We start from the raw sequence: 16,827 nt of genomic DNA on the forward strand, positions 1-16,827 counted from the left end.
TTCCCAGAGCGGCCTCCTTCATATCACATACATTTTGCATTTGTGACCTCAAAATAATTATTTTCATGCCCTTCATACATTTTTTTGTATTCAGGATCACCATATTCAGCAATATATCCACAAAAAATACAGATTCCAGTCATCAATGCTGCTAAATTTACACTATATTTCTTACATTACTGAATTCCATGAACACAAATACCCCAATTAACCCATAACCCCCATACATTATGAAGGGTGGGAGGAAACTGAAGCATCTGGAGGAAATCCAGATCCATGTAATGAATACTTCTGTGGTTTCCCTGCAACTCATTATCTTGGTGCTTCTGCTTTCACACAAACTTCCATCCTGACCCTCTCAATGACTCAACATAGAAATTAGACACTTTCCCTTTTCCTGATGATACCTTTGATGCCACATTATGACCTGCTGTAATTTCCCCTTTCTCAGTTGCTGTGACGCAAGTGGTTTCAGTCTGCCCTGCCACAATCAAGGAGAGGCGAGAAGTACTCACCAGGTCAGCCAGCATCAACAGAGAGAAATGGACAGTCAACATTTTGGGTCAGGACTCTTTCTCAAGAAGGGGGGGGTCTCAATCAAGGATTCCACCCAAAATGTTGACCTGATAAGTCCTTCCAGTTTCTGTTTGCTCAAGGTTTCAACATCTGTTGTTCTTTTTCCTCCATAATCCAGTTACATTGACATTAATAAGTTCATGATTCTATAACACCCGGAAATATTTCCAGAGCTTTGAATTTGTCTCTTCATTAAAATGCAGTGTTCTTACAAAATAGCTAACTCAATCTGCCCTTGTGTAGGACAATTCTGTAGACAGGAAGCAGGTTTTCGACACTCACCCATCTCAATTTGTCCCTTCATATTGAGTTTGTCATTGCAAATGGACACCACCCCAGAATAGCCCCTCATGCTAGGTCTGTCATTGCTTACCATGTTTGTGGTTCTTGTGGGCACCCAGATGTTGCCTTCCTCTCCTTGGCCAGCACAGTTAGCGCAATGCTGTTACAGCGCCAGTGACTGCAGTTCGAATCTGGTGCTGCTTGGAAGGAGTTCGTATGTTCTCCCTGAACCTGCTTGGATTTATTCCTGGTGCTTCAGTTTCCTCCCACCATTCAAAATGCATCAGGTCTGCAGGTCCATTGGGTGTAAATGGGAAGCATGGGCTCATAGGCTGAAAGGGCAGTACACCTAAAAAAAAAATTAAAATTCTTAATTATCCTTGTCTGGGACCTGAATGACACTATTTGCCTTTCATCTACTATCTACCATCATCAAAAGATAGTTCCAAGAGATTCTTATTTTCTGCTTATTTCCCTCATCCCTAACCCTACTCTATTATGTAGAGAATCCTATTCTCCATTTCTCTCCTCCAGATCACTGCTGTCGTTCTCTCAGGCAGCAACATCCAAAACTCAACACCAGTGAAGAGGGTTTGTTGCTCATTTACCACAGGGAGAGTGAAAACAAAAGACTCTTTCTTGAAGCTGGTGATTCAACTAAAAATAGCAATGTATGGGTACAATGAATCTAGCGTCATACCATCCCATTCCTGGAGTGATCATACACTCATATATACGCTACAATAAACATTAAATAGTCTGCATTTATCTAATCCAATAGTGAACATTAAAATATATTGAGACATTTAAAATCTACTTTGTGGGGAATGTATTCTAAAATCCAATTGCTTAAAGCTGTCTGGCAATCCCAAATCGAAAGCATACTATTGCAAATGGCAGCATAGCCTTCCATGCACGTAACACATTGAGTCAGAGTGATGAATGGGTTCATATCATTTTTGCTAAAATTTATTTGTCACATAGTTAGTGTAGCAGGGTGGGTGGTACAGTTAGCTTTGCAGTTTGAATCCGGCACTGTCTGAAAGGAGTTTGTACATTCTCCTTTGTGTCTGTGTGAATTTACCCCTGGGGTCTCCAGTTTCCTCCCACTCTTCAAGAAATGCCACGGGTTGTAGGTCTATTGGGCAGCACGGGCTTGAGGGTTGCAAGGGCCTGTTACTGAGCTGCAGGTCTAAATTAAATTGGAAAACAAAAGTAAAGTTATATCAAGTACAGTGAGAAGGGTTCTTCTGCTTTGGTCCTGTTTTGCCAGCCACTGTGCACAGGTCCTAGATTGTACGTTGTGTGAATTGGAATAACGCTCTTCCAAGATTCAATTTTAAAAAGTAGCTGAGGCCTTGTGATGCACTTTAATGACAGTAAGCAGACACAAGATTCAAAGACTGAACAACAGGCTTTATTCTACTTAAAGTCTCTGGTGTGGGTAGTGGTGCATTGTTCCCGAGTAACTGACCTTGAAAGGCTGGTTGTGGCTTATATCCTGGCAGCCTGGTGTGGTCTGTCCTCCGGTGATCTTCCTGCAGGTGCACAAGTCACCCCCTGCAGTCGGCTAGTGGTGCATCCTGCAGGTCCATCCCTCTATTGGGGCACTTTGAAGGCTTTCTTTGTCACACAGTACAGAAATTGCCCTTTAGCCCATCATATTCATGCTGACTTTGTCCAATCTACACAAAATCCATTTGCCCATGAGGGCTGTATATATCTCTATACATTTCAGTGTCTCCCTAAATTCTTTTGTGAAACTGCCTGATTTTTCACTGCATTTATTTTTCTGTTTCAAAAACATTGGGCATGGTCTTAAAATTAAATCGCTGACTTTTCAACAACAGAACATTTCCTGCTTACAGATAGGTAAATACACACCATTAATACACTTGCAAAACATATTATTCAATGCATGTAGCTCATTCTAACCCATAATTCACATTACTGAAGGCACAATCCTGCCTGTTTCACAAAATGCATAAGGGGAACTAATTATTTTTCGAGATGCGTTTTGGAGCAAATGTCTGAAAGAATTCATGAATCTGGAAAGGAGCAATAAATTTTAGGCTCCCCAGAAAATAGAGCAGGTTGAAAATTAGTTTCCATGGATCTTTATATTGTAATTCTGGGTTCTATTATTCAGCGCAGGAAACTGAAACATCTTATTATCACACCGCATCTGCCAAAATTTTATTCTTGATTATAAAAGTGGCAGAGGGTCAAAGAACATGCTTTATTTAAGATCCATTTTGTAATGAGGCCCTGATTGGTGTGTACTCAATAAGGTTCGCAGCTGTTAGTTAAAAATCTTTGCCTTCATCGTTTCCAAATGCTTTTTGTTTTAAATAAGTTGCTGTAAATCAGAATAAAAGCTAACAGAATTTATCTGTGATATCTTCATAGCAATTTAGAATCCATGGCCGTCTTCACTATAATTAAAACGAGTGTCGGACAAACAAACTTAATTTCAGATAACCTAATCCTTTGACAGGCTCACGCACTGACAGCTTTAACGTTGCCAGCCCATGGAAGCAACTTGCATTACCACATATTTCCCCATGGGGAGAATGGAAATGCTTAGCATATTCTGAGAATTGGAATTGATCAATGCTAGGATATTTAGCTCTCTTATTGTATTGGAGTGAATATAAGGATATGGTGAAATGTTTTAAGGAGGTGACCAGTGGGGCTTAGAGAGACCTTGGACAAAGACACCGTTAAATAAACCAAAGGTCTTGACGAAGGGCTCAGGTCCAAAATGATGGTTTCTAGAGATGCTACGTGGCCTGCTTGGTTTCTCCAGCACTTTTGTGTATTGCACTACAATCACAGCATCTGCAGATTTCCCTGTATAACTGGTTAAAGAAATGCTGGGACTGTAATGTCAAGAGAGCAGTCAGAGATGTCACGTAAACTGTAAATGGATTGAAACTGTAACAAAATAGGAAATATTCTGAATTACTTTTTTTTCCTCTGAGTATTCACAAGATGAAATGTGAGCAAGTTAAACGTTGGTTTAACCAGATGCTGCCACGTCCTGCTGAGTTTTTCCAGCACATGTGAGTTTTGATACGTGAGTAACTGGTCCTATCTCTCAAAACAAACAGTGACAATATTAACATAACATAACAATTACAGCACGGAAACAGGCCATTAGGCCCTTCTAGTCCGCACCGAACCAAACATCCCTCTCTAGTCCCACCTCCCTGCACAATGCCCATAACCCTCCATCTTCTTCTCATCCATAGACCTGTCCAACCTTTTCTTAAATAATACAATTGACTCCGCCGCCACTATTTCTCCCGGAAACTCATTCCACACGGCTACCACTCTCTGAGTAAAGAAGTTCCCCCTCATGTTACCTCTAAACCTCTGCCCCTTAATTCTTAACTCATGTCCTCTTGTTTTAATCTTTCCTCCTCTTAACGGAAATAGTCTATCCACATCCACTCTGTCTATCCCTTTCATAATCTTAAATACTTCTATCAAATCCCCTCTCAACCTTCTACGCTCCAAAGAATAAAGACCTAATCTGTCCAATCTCTCCCTATACTCTAGATGCTTAAACCCAGGTATTTGAGAATCTTAAACTGGTTAGTTGGCTTCAAAATAAATAGAAGTCATACAATAGATTGCAGTATTTCAGGAGTACAATGTTAGGCCAGGGAAGAGGTTCACAAAGCTCATTGTCAATGGCTGATTGTATATTTGCATACTCAAACAATTTGGGTGCTTTACATAAAACTGTTAGAGCTTCAGATGGATTTTAAAAGTTGCAGTTATTGTTAACTAACTTCAAACAAAGAGCAATTAATTTTTTTGAAAAAAACAGCATGATAACATGTCATTTTGGCCCATGAGCCCGTGCCACCCAAATACATCCAACTATCCTACATGTTGAATAGTGGGAAGAACCGGAGCACCTGGAAGAAACCCACACAGACAGGGGGAGAACCTGCAAACTCCTCACAGGCAGTGCGGGATTCACACCTCGGTCCCAGTCGCTGTGATAGCAGTGTGCTAACTGCTACACCAACCGTGCTGCCCAAGTACATTTACTTGTAAGTGTACCATGTATTTTGTAAGTAGACTTTCAAACAGAAGAGGCAAGAGAAATAAAGGTAGGTGGGTGAAGTGGTGGCACCATAGTGTCTTGGGTAAACTTGTACCTCTCACTTTGTTCGTTTTAGATTGGTCACAGTGTTTGAGCTACCGAAAGAAAATAGACACACACACCGAGAGCAGTTTAGTTTATACAAATGTTTATAACAAATTCAAAAGCTGATTTCAAACTACAATATGCTAGCCCTTCCCAACTATACTTATCAACGCCTGGACTGGTCCCAACTGCCGAAGCGAGGCAATGACCACACACTTCTAGTGGGTTGTCGGGGCACCGGTAGCAGCTTCTCCACCTCCCCTGACCGGGACATTCGCTGGACTCTAGAAGTTCTTCTTGCTGAGAGATGTTGCCACCTCTCGGAGAGTCTCAAACTTCAGCAGCGGGACCATGGCTTATATTACCCAAAAACTGCTTATCCAAGCACCTATTCCCAGCACGGCAAAAAAGATAAGCGAGCAAGCTAGCATGCTAAGCTTCTATCGAATAACATAATTTTCAGCTTATCACTTTGATAATAAACCTATAAACACCAAGGAGTTGATAAAGTTTTGAGGTTAAGGGGATAATTTCATAATGTGATACCTACAATATGTAGATATGGGAAGCAAGTTTTAAAGAAATTATAATATTTATTTTTGTAATTATATGTGATTTTTTCCAAGAGGCATGCCACCTGTCCATTCCCAAATTTGAATTTGATTTCCATGACACTGTTATGTATTTTCTTGCAACTGCCGGTGTAATTTTCATAAATTCCTTTTGAAACATATTAAATTTTAAATTTGGCCTAATCCCAGATATATTATTTCAGAGGAAAAGCATTGGATCTTAAAGAAATTGAACTTTATTAAACTTTACTACTAAATCCCTTGTAACAAGTCCAGAGGACCCCAAAACCCAGCAGCAAAATAAATTCACCAAGACAAATGGTTACTTAAACAAAAGTTGCTTTTAATTATCTTTATGCATGAAAACAGAATCACACTTTAACTTATTGACTTAACTAACCTAACTTAACCCTCTTCTAATTCTAAGCGCACGCTATGTAATGCGTATATAAGTTTTGAAAAGTTTTTTATTTCACAGTCCAGTCTCATTTCTCATTCCTCCAAGTTCACTGGTTGCAGGCAATTCTTATACTGTGCACAGAATTTAACATTTATGAAGTTCACCAGGTTTTGGTGCTGGAAAGGTAAATAGTTAGTGCTCAGGAAGGTTCTTGTCGGTTTTCAGAGAGAGATTTGTTGTTCTCTGGACACAAACTGATTCCTCTTAATCAGCCACGTAAGTGTCTTGCAAAAGAAACTTGCCCCATCAGGGTTTTCCAGATGATAACCTCATTCTTTCAGGTCACCACAGAGTTCCCTTTTGTTTCCCTTATTTCAAGTGAAACATTAAGCAGCCAGTCCTCTCCTCTTGTATGGACCACAAGGGCTTTGATCAGGCTGAACTAAGCACTCACAACCCATCTTCAAAATGGGGTTTTTCCACAAGCTTTCCAGCTTTTTCTGTTCCAGTCCCAGCTTCTGCTGCTGACTGTAAAAATTTTCCCTCTCTCTCTCTCTCAATCACACACACACACAAACACAAAAACACACACACAAAGCCTGTTTGACTCTCACTGCTTGCAGAATCACATGACCCTCTTAGAACAGCCACTTGCACTCAGACAGACTGCAGCTCTGAACCTAATCCTCCGAGTTCTTTCATCTGTTGCTTTTCAAAACAAGTCCTTTTGGCACTCCCCAAAGCTTTTGCAATGGTATTCAGAGCTGGTCTATCTGGTTTGAGCAGAGCTCCAGTATTTTAAATTAGATCTGTTTTGAAGTACTATCCAAAATGTTCTCAACTGAGAGAACTGTCTTGATCCACCCTTCATGCTTTGCAAAACCACTAATTGTCGAGGATTGACTCCTCCACTTGTATTGCATTCTCTAATGCCAAGAACCAATCTTTGCCTTAGCCAGTTGGTGGTCAGCTTTTCCTGGTTAGATCGAGATTCAGGAACATCTGGCAATTTCTTTGTAACCACTATGCCCTTGTTCCATTCTCGATCACACTCTCACTAGTAAATTATCTCCTGAGATGATGACAGCTTCAAGCAGTGACATTGTAAATAAATAATACAATTCACTGAAAACTCTCCATGGAATTGAGTTCAGCTTTTAAATCACCTTGTGGGTCGGTTTATGTAGAAAGTTATGCTTTGAGGATGTACCTCAATTAGTAAATGCTATTGCAGCTCTACTGACTGGAAACGACTCAATCGTATATTTTTCTTGAACTCTCTAATTTGCAAAACTCCATCGACCAATTACACTGGACAAAAGTTTTTTTCAAAAGGTTTGCATCCTGAAAAACAGTTGGGGATTATGATAGACAACTTCAAGACAAAGATAAAGATAATTTCAGATTGTATCATATAGGAAGTTGAAGAAACATTAAATTAACTTTTATTGAATTTAACATGTTGATGCTGCCACATTGTGTTCGTTCAACTGGCCTACAAATGTTTTGCTTCTGATTTTCGTTTGTACTCAGCATAAAATTTTACAGCACCCTCCAGGCCTTTTGGCCCATGATGTTGTGTCAACCCATCTGAACCCATTCAGCAAAACAAAACATAACCCTCTACTTTTCTTGCACCCATGGGCCTGTCTAAGACCCTTTAAAATGTCCCTATTGTACCAGCCTCTTTTGTGGCTATGCAGTCCAGGCACTCACTCCACTCTGTATAGAAGACTTGCCCTTGATGTCTCTCCTAATCTTTCCTCCTCTCACCTTGTACAGATGTCCTCTGGTGTTTGCTATTCTCCTCTCATGTCAATGTCCAATAATAGTCATTCAGAATTGATGGATTCTAGATGCCCTGATACCATTTTTCTATGGTCACAATATCCTGGTGAGACCTTTCACTGACTGCACCAAGATCAGTAGGGAAGAAGTCCAATTGTGAATGAAGACAATGAATTTTCAATAATGTGTTGAACTTCATGGTTTTGTATGCTTGAAGTAGACTTAAAATATAACAGGACATCACAAATAGGTTATATCTATAAAATGGTACGTGATAGGAATTTTTCAAGGTGGTTTTTCATGATCAGCAGTCCAAAATACATAAAATGCATCCGGAAGTGTTCAGGAAGAAAAATCTTCATTGTCCAGTGTTACTGGTCCACAGCCCATTTTTTTTTTTTTTTTTTAAACCTTGCCAAAACTCCTTTACTCTTAAGTTGCATTTTCTGCCTAGTCCACCATTCCTAACTCCATCCTCATCACCAGACATCCAAGGGATTTACTGTAAAGCACTTAAACTCTTGTCCATTCGTTCAAGTGTCACCATTCTTGAATAGATCACCTGAGCTGCCTCAGAACATCAGAGCTGTCCATTTGGGACATACCAGCAGAGACAACGCAACCTCCTTTGGCTGCACCCTCCTTTGGCTAGAACATGCATCCTGAGATGAGATATTCAGCTCCTCTTGAGCCTTCTTTATTGCTTCTGCAGCAAGAAACGTGGAAGCAGTCTGTTGAAAGGCCGCGTGAGGAAGTTTGACAGTGTTCCTGAGCGCTGGAAGACGCAGAGTTGGTGAGGGATGCCAGAGTGGTGTTGATTCCAGGAGTGATTCATCAGCTGTCAAGCATCAGTGAAGCTGGCGAAGAGGAGGTAGGGGAGAATCAGAGAAGGACAGATACTCAAGATACTCAGGACTGAGCAGAAAATATGTGTAATCCAAAGAGGAGTCTCGTATTTTCAGTCCATTGGATTGCCTCCTGCATGGTTGCTGGGTTCTAGACACAATGTTGCTGCATTGGTACCACCCTCTCCCCATTGTGTCTGAATAACCACATGCATTAGTAGGCACAGGGCCTCCCCTATAAGAGTTCATGACTGTTCCAACTAGTGGAAGCTCTGCTAGATGTCCTCACAGAGCATTAATGGAGATCCATGCATGGTCAGATTATCAATGACATTGCAACGTGGCCTGACCATGAAAACAGATGTCCTGATAGCTTGATGCTATGGCCGCTGTTTGCATCCTACAATGAATGAAGCCATTCAATCCATCAGATCCATGCTGACTCCAAGCAAAGCAATCCCACCTTCCTTTTTCCGATATCCAACGCAGTCCCTCACTCGCTCATTATGTTTTTTAAAAAATTATTTTTCCCACTCACCCATGGTACAGGAGATTTTATGTTTTCCAATTCACTTACCCGAGGGATGTGGGATGAATGCAGTGCACCTAACAGAAATCCACACATCACAGGCAGAAATTGCAATGCCCACAAACACAGCATCCAGGTCAGGATTGGACACAGCTCCCTGGAGGTGGAAGGCAGTAGCATTAATCGCTGTGCCATCATGCTGCCTGACCCTAACCCCCACACAGTCTGCACTCTCATTTTCCCATCATTTTACCGGGAAAAAGCTCCTAATCCGTGACTTGAGTTTATCAGCATGAATGAAACCCTGGACTTTCTAACAAAAGGGCACCATCAACTAAATGCTGCATTAAATCTCACTTGGATTTTCTCATGCGAAAATCTCATACTCCTCAAAGGTCCTTCAATTCTTACAGGGCTTCTAGAACTGAGCTTGTACCTTTAATGAGTGTTACCACTGAAAGGATAGAGGGATTATATGGTTTTAATTAAAAGCATACATTTCATATTGGACCTTGTAAAATGCTTTAGATTTATTATTCTTTTGTTGGCTGTGACGTGAAGGGTTTATTTCCACTAGAAATAAGAGTCCATAATAAAACCATCTGCAATTCGTAGAAACATCTGTCATCAATTTACAATGTAGTAATTGCAGTTAAATATGCGCTTTATTTTGTGTGAAAGGGAATGCCACAATTTAAAATATAGTCATTAGGGATCAGTATACAAGAGAGGCAAAACAACAGACTCTGTAATAATGGGAGAGAATGATTAGACTGGACAGGAGGTTTGATGAGCAGAGACTCAGAATATTGTTTAACAAAACTTATCATATCCTATTTTTTGGAATGGACAATAGATATAAGAGAGGCCTCATCATTCTATTTGATAACTAGCAATATATTAGAACACAGACTACAGGCATTGCAGAAAAAACTGGAACAGAGTAGGGAAGTCAAGAACAAACACAACATCACTGCAGCACCTGCTAACTTCATGAGCGAGGAGGTTATGAGCAAGGAAGAAGTTGCCCTTTACAAAAACGCAAATTACCTCAGTCTGCTTCAATACCCAAAAATTTTGAAAGAACTCAGCAGGTCTTGCAGCATCAATAGGAGGTAAAGATAAATAACCAACATTTCAGGCCTAAGCCCTTCTTCAAGTTACTTTAAATTAATAGCTCCTTTGAACTCAAATTCTGAACCAGAGAGTACCTGTGTCTCTGTGAATGTGCATCTGCCTCTGTGTGTGTGTGTGTGTGTGTGTGTGTGTGTGTGTGTGTGTGTGTGTGTGTGTGTGTGTATCTTTCTCTGTTTGATTGCCTTAACATTGCACCCTCAACTCCAAGATCCACTCTCCCACATTCAGTCACATTCTGTGCTGATGACATTCCTGTGATCTACTTTTCTCCACAAGCTCAGGCTAAAATAACATGTTTAATTATTCATCTAAAATTTCCCAGCTGACTATCATTACTGCCTGTGGGATACCTTGATAAGATGAAAAGTAAACCAAAAGATTGGCTCCCTAGAATACTGTAAACACATTCACATCAGCCTCTGCTCAACTCTAATGCTTTTGACTCAGTCAGAATATTTACTGTTCAGTTTCCTGTCCACTCAAGGGTAACTAATCTTAAAGGGAAAATACACCAGGGGACCTCCAGGAAAGCATAATCATGACTACCTTCAACACTTTTGAGTGTGTTAATTACAAAGGCCTTCTTGCTTAAACACCTCCTCCCAGTGGCTAGAGAAGAAATTATTGGGTACAAAAGGCAACCAGATTCCCCGACATTACGGATGTTGGGGTCAAGTGTAATGCAAAAATGTGCTGGAGAAACTCAGCAGGTCACACCTCGTCCTCAGAAAAACAGTACTTCTTTGGCAGAGATGTACTTTGGGCATGAGGAGTCTGTGTAGAGTGATAAAGCAATGCACCAGCCACCACCAGACCTGATATTAGTGCGAATGGTATAATTCCATCCAGTGTCAAGAAGATGTGAATAAGATTGCCAGTTGATCAGACTAAAACTCCACATGGCACCTTACCATGGGTTGAATATTTCCAAATCCCAGTGTTTGTTTGAAACAAACTAGGCTCTGAATGATGCATACAAATTCTATGCCATCACCCATCACTACCTGTTCAATGTACTGGACTTTCAGAAATAACAATAACTTAATTCAGATGTGGCAAAACATATCCCCTTACACAAAGACAACAATTTTATCACTGAAACTGACCTGACTAACTTTCAGAATCCTTCAAAGGCCAGTAATATGAGTTTACGAGCACACTTTTTTGTTAATTTATTATTGCACAGACAGGTTAACAATGAGGGTCAAGAAACTCTGTTGAACCTTGCTCGAGACAAGTATTGTGCTTCCATAAATTGATGTCTGCATGTTGTCAGCCTGTCATAAAATGCTTATTATTTACACCATGGTTCAATAAAGTCAGTCTATTCATCAAAAAAAGCTCCATAGCAGGTGACTTGATTGAACTTTACTAGTTGAAGGATGTTAGTTGTGTTGATGGATTAAAGAACACGCGTCTTCATAGGACATTGAAGGTGATGAACGATTTCTGGATGTTGTGGAAAATATTACTAAAATCTATGGCAAAACTTTACTAATCGGGTATTCTTCAGAGCTAGGATCAAGGTACAATAATGTGAAACTGCTATTGACCCTTATTTAAACCAGTTACAAGCAATAGTGCTCTTAAAAGATCTTCCTCCATAAATCGTAGTGGGAAATTATTTTAATATCGCAAGTCACCCATGAAACTTTCTCTATTACATTGGTCTAATTTCTTCCCTCTGCTATACTGAAAGCAACCAGTTGATTAGTTCCAACCCACAGTTCCTCGAGCAGTTTCTGGTTCTTGCCCAACACATGATCCTATCTCACTAACCAAACCTAACCCCACGCTGTGTTGACATAGTTAGTACTGGACACATAATAGTATGGCCAAGTGCCAGCCAGCTCCATCATGCCAGGAGCCTATGGGCACTCGCTGGCAGACTCCGAGAGAAGGCACTCCGAGCTCCATCATGATAAGACGAGGAAAACATTGATGGATGCTCTCAAAAGCTCCTTGGGGAAAACTCTAATATCCTTATTACGCTGGCCTCAACACCTCATCTGTGTTATTTTGCCATTGCCCCTATTCTTCTAATAATCCATCTTCCACGATCTGCCATGGAATAGAATCCCAAAGATCAACCAAACTCTGCAGAATAAATTTCTACAAACATTCCTTCTGTCAGGGACATGCAGAAGCCGATAAAAATGGCAGAAGCAGCAGAATCATCCCAAATATTTATAGAACATTACAATGTAGTACAGGCCCTTCGGCCCACAATGTTGTGGCGACCTATATTATATATCTCCCCCGCAAAAGTAAACCCTCCCTACTTCATAACCTGATATTTTCCTTTCATCCAGAAAGAGTCTCTGAAATGCTCCTATTGTTCCAGTCTCCACCACCACCCCTGGCAATGCATTCCAGGCACCCACAACTCTCTGTTTAAAATAACCTACCCCTGATGTCTCCTCTAAACTTTCCTCCATTCACTTTGTACAGATGTCCACTGGACTTTGCTACACCTACCCTGGAAAAAAAAGATGCTGGATATCCACCTTATCTATACCTCTCATAATCTTGTAGACCTTTATTAAATCACCTCTCAGCCTTCTTCACTCCAAAGAGAAAAGTCCCAGCTTTACTAACCTTGCCTCTTAAGACATATATTCCATTCCAGGCAACACCTGGTAAATCTCCTATGCACTCTCTCCATAGCTTCCATAACATCCTTCCTGTAATGAAGTGACCAGAATTGAACACAATATTCCAAGTGTGGTCTTACCAGAGATTTATAAAGCTGGAACATCACCTCACAATTCCTGAACTCATCCTTCTGACTAATGAAGCTCAGTATACCGTAGACCTTCTTCATTAGCCTATCAATCTTGAGAGATCCATGGACTTGGAGCCCAAGGTCCCTCCATTCTTCCATGCTGTTGTATCCTACCATTAACTATGTACTCTGCCTTCAAGTCTGACTGTGCAGAATGCATCACCTCATACTTTTCCAGATTGAAAAATTTTCCATCTAACTCTGAATCCTGCCTATATCCTATTGTAACCTACTACAACCTTCAACACTCTCAACATCACTTCCAAACTTTGTATCATTTGCAAACTTACTGACCTATCCCTCTACTTCATCATTCAGCTTATTTATAAAAATCATCAAGAGCAGGGCCCCAGAACAGATCCCTGCAGAATTCACTGACCTCCAAGCAGAATGTTTTCCGTCTACTACTCTCTGCTTTCTACAGGCAAGCCAACTCTGAATCCACACAGCCAAGTTCCATGGATCCCAAGTCTCATGGCTTTTGGAATGAGTCTACCCATGGGAGACCTTGTCAAATGCTTTAGTAAAATCCATGTACACCCCATCTACCACCCTACCTTCATCAATTTATTTTGTTGTTTCTTCAAAAAACTCAATTAGGCCTGTGAGGCAGGACCTGCTCCTCACAAAGCCAGGCTGACTATTCCTAAGAAGACTATGCTTCTTAGGATGCTTCTCTAAGAATTCTTCTCTTGAATTCTCCTTAAGAATTTTCTCCATTAGTTTGACCACCACTGACAAAAGACTCGCTGGTCAACAATTCCTAGGATTCTCCCTATTACCTTTTTTAAGGGGGAACTACATTTGCCATTCTCCAATCCTCCAACACCTCCCCTGTGGACAAGGAGGATGCAAAGATCAGAGTTAATGTCCCAGCTATCTCTTCCCACCCTTCCCAAAGCAACCTGGGGTATATCTCATTAGGTCCCAAGGACATCAATCCTAATGTTTTCAAGATGACCCATTACTTCCTCTTTCTTAATCTTAACATGGTCCAGCTTATAAGATTGTTCTATTCTGACCTCACTTTGACCAAGGTCCATTTATTTGGGACAACCACAACCTCTTTCATCTCCAGGCACATATTCCATCCTTTATCCTTAAGCAGCCTTATCTTCACTTAAGCATAGAATGCCTTAAGATTTTCCTTAATCTTACTTGCTAAGGCTTTCTCATGCCCACTCTTGCTCTCCTTTCTTAGGTTCCTTCCTGGCTACCATAATACTCTCTTCCTGACTTTTCCTTGCACAATCTAATATATGCCTCCTCCTTCCTCTAAATTTGCTCTCACCTCTTTTGTCAGCCATGGTTCCCTTTTCCGACCATCTTTTCCCTGTCTCAGTCCCTAAACATCCTCCACAGTACTTCAGTGAATGTCTGTTCCCAATTTACTCTCCCTTGTTCTTGCCTCATCCCATTGTAATGAGCCCTTACCCCATTAAGCTCTTTCCCAATTTGTCTGCTCTTATCCTTGTCCATCTATATTTATTATGATTATTTATGCAATCATTATGTACTACATATTGTGGGTTTTTGTGTGTGCACCATGGTCAGGTGAGATGCTGTTTTGTCAGATGGTGTACGTACAATCAGATGAGAATAAACTTGAACATCACCGCTCACCCTTGCATATGAACCCCTGTTGACGCACAAGAATGATTCTATTGTATATGCTGCCTTGGGGTTTCTGCACAGCAAAATACTGCATTTACATCCTCTCTCCCACACATTGCTCCAGTCCCTAGGTAATTTAATGTACCTTTTTGGACATGGAATATTTCAAGGCCACATCATCTAAAATGCCACGAAATTTACTAATGCTCCATCAGTTCAAATATTATTTCTTGCTCTATAATGTCATTACCAAATCGCACACAAGCTTTCAGTTGTGTATCTATCCTGGTTATCATAAAGCATTGTTTGTGGTAATTGAAGTTCCATTGATATTAGAATAAAACTTTGTGTTGCTGTTCAGTTCATTAAAATATCTAATTGAACACCACAGCCGAGAAACAGGTCCTTTGGCCCTTTTAGTCTGTACCAAACTATTTTTCCCCCTGGTTCCATTGACCTGTATGCAGGCCATAGCCCTCCATTCTCCTTCCATCCGCGTACCTATCCACAATATTCTTAAGTGGCCAAATTGAGCCTCCGTTCACCACTTCAGCTGGCAGCACAGTTCACCCTCTCACCATTCTCTGCATGAAGTTCCCCAAATGTTTCCCCTAAACGTTTAGTCCACATTTTCTCTGTTCTTTTATTCTTTTGGTTTCATTAATACTAGTGATCTGCATAATAAAATAAATGTGGATGAAATTAATTCCATGTTTGTAATTCATCTTTGCAGGCCAGTTTATAGCTATGTTTACATCATGAACGAGGTGGCCAAGCCTGGGTGCTGCCAAACTTTACTCCACCTTTATCCACACATTTGCCCAATTCAAACCATCGTTCCTGTCCGGAGATGGCCAATCCCTCGCCAGAGACCTGGTCCCTCTGCTAATCCTGCTGCCTTTAAATAATAATCTCATGCGATAAAGAAGCAGTCAAACAGGAGAAGTCTGCAGACGCCCTGATTGTAGAGCATTATATAGAAGTCCTGTACTTCATGATTGTCAACAACATCTGTGCTGACAGATGCTCACATTATTACGATTAGCAAAACTGAAATAAAACACCACATACAATTTAAATACTTACACATGGAAATATGAAGAGCATCAGGGAGTGCTTTAAGAAAACATCCAAGGCTCTGGTTTCAGATTATTGCTATAAACTACTTGTGCTGTCCCATTGAGGTTTGGGAAGAGCTGGCTAGTTTGCTGCCTAATAATCAATCCTGAGGATCTCTTGGTCCAGATTTGTTTTATTGTGTCCAGCTGTTTCAGGGCCAATGGGATCTCAGCTCTCAGATGCTCCCTTGGTAACACAACAGAGACTGAACTTTGCCAACAGGTTAAACACATCTCCCACTAATGTGGTACTGTTTCCTAATCTGAGCAATCCATTAACTAATGAGAGGCCGAACAGTCTGAGGAAGATGTAAACTCCAAAGTAAAAAGCAGGGTCTCTCAGTGAAGCTGGGTTGAAGGCCAAAGTACTGCTGTATAGTACAGCCCGATGTCCTACAGAAAATAAAAATAAAAATTCTAGGTAAAATTATATGATGCCTTGAAGAATTGATTGCAAGATAACGGCTGCTGCTTGGATCCCAGGACTGCTGTAACTAACAAGTAGACACACTGTGCTCAAACTGGGATTCGACAAGAGACTTTGGTGAAACACAGTGAGCCTGGAACTGCAACCTGGGTCGCCAAACAACGAGCAGGATGCTGAGATGAGGCCACCAGGTTTGCAGCTCGACGGTCGTGGAGTGAGGCTGACTGAAGAGGCCGAGCTGCGGGGTAGCGTGGCGATGTGACCTTGGCCTCAGCCTTCCAGTGGTGCCTGCTTCGATGGTCGTAGAAATGACGCAACTGGCGGAGACAGAGGTGGTATCCCAATAGGGCCGGAGCGGTGGAACAGTGTTAGCCCCGAGAAATCCCGAAGCGCGTGTTTGTCATGGTCGACATCGAGGCCTCACATCGTTCGGATCGTCTGAGGTCAGGGGGGCTCTTTGAGGTGAACAGTTGCTCTGCCGCCTCGAGAAACTGTGACTTGGTTGGTAGTTTTCCATTTGAAGCTGGCAGACTTTAATGACGCCTGTAAACCAGCCCTAAGATGGCTGCGGTTGGACTTTTTGTAACAC

Source organism: Narcine bancroftii, chromosome 12 (genome assembly GCF_036971445.1).
Source record: "Narcine bancroftii isolate sNarBan1 chromosome 12, sNarBan1.hap1, whole genome shotgun sequence".
NCBI lineage: Eukaryota > Metazoa > Chordata > Chondrichthyes > Torpediniformes > Narcinidae > Narcine > Narcine bancroftii.